Raw genomic sequence first — 518 nt, 5'->3', positions numbered from 1 at the left:
AATGTCTGAATAAAAGTCTATGAAAAAAATCAGACCAGATGATCACAGTGGCACCTGCTAGCTCAAAATCTGGTTATCTGTGTGGAAAAGTAAGGCACAATCTCATACAGTAAAACCAGATCTGTTTTGAGACAGCGACCTTTCTCCTAACCTCACCTGTGCACCTTTCTATGTGGCTGCTTATGTAGGTTTTGGAGGATGGCTATTGCATTTATAGGTATAAATATATACTTCTACACAGTGGTGCTAATGTACCTTCAAATAACAGCTGATGGAGCGAAAACATACAGGCACTCTTGGCATACTCATAGACTTCTCAAGCTTGCTATAGAAGTAAACACTTAACTCAACAGCTTTCATTGAAATATTAGCTGCCACGTGTTCTCTTCCCCGAGTAAAAATATAGAGATTCTTTGTGTCTGCATTTCTTGGTCTGTACTGGCTAAAATCTATCCGTCTCAGAGCAGTTTTTTCAGGATAATCTGATGTTCATAAAATGCTTTAAGATACTTGAGGGA

This window comes from Meleagris gallopavo, chromosome 1 (assembly GCF_000146605.3).
Source record: "Meleagris gallopavo isolate NT-WF06-2002-E0010 breed Aviagen turkey brand Nicholas breeding stock chromosome 1, Turkey_5.1, whole genome shotgun sequence".
Classification (NCBI taxonomy): Eukaryota; Metazoa; Chordata; class Aves; order Galliformes; family Phasianidae; genus Meleagris; species Meleagris gallopavo.
Note: the sequence above shows the minus strand (reverse complement) of the source record.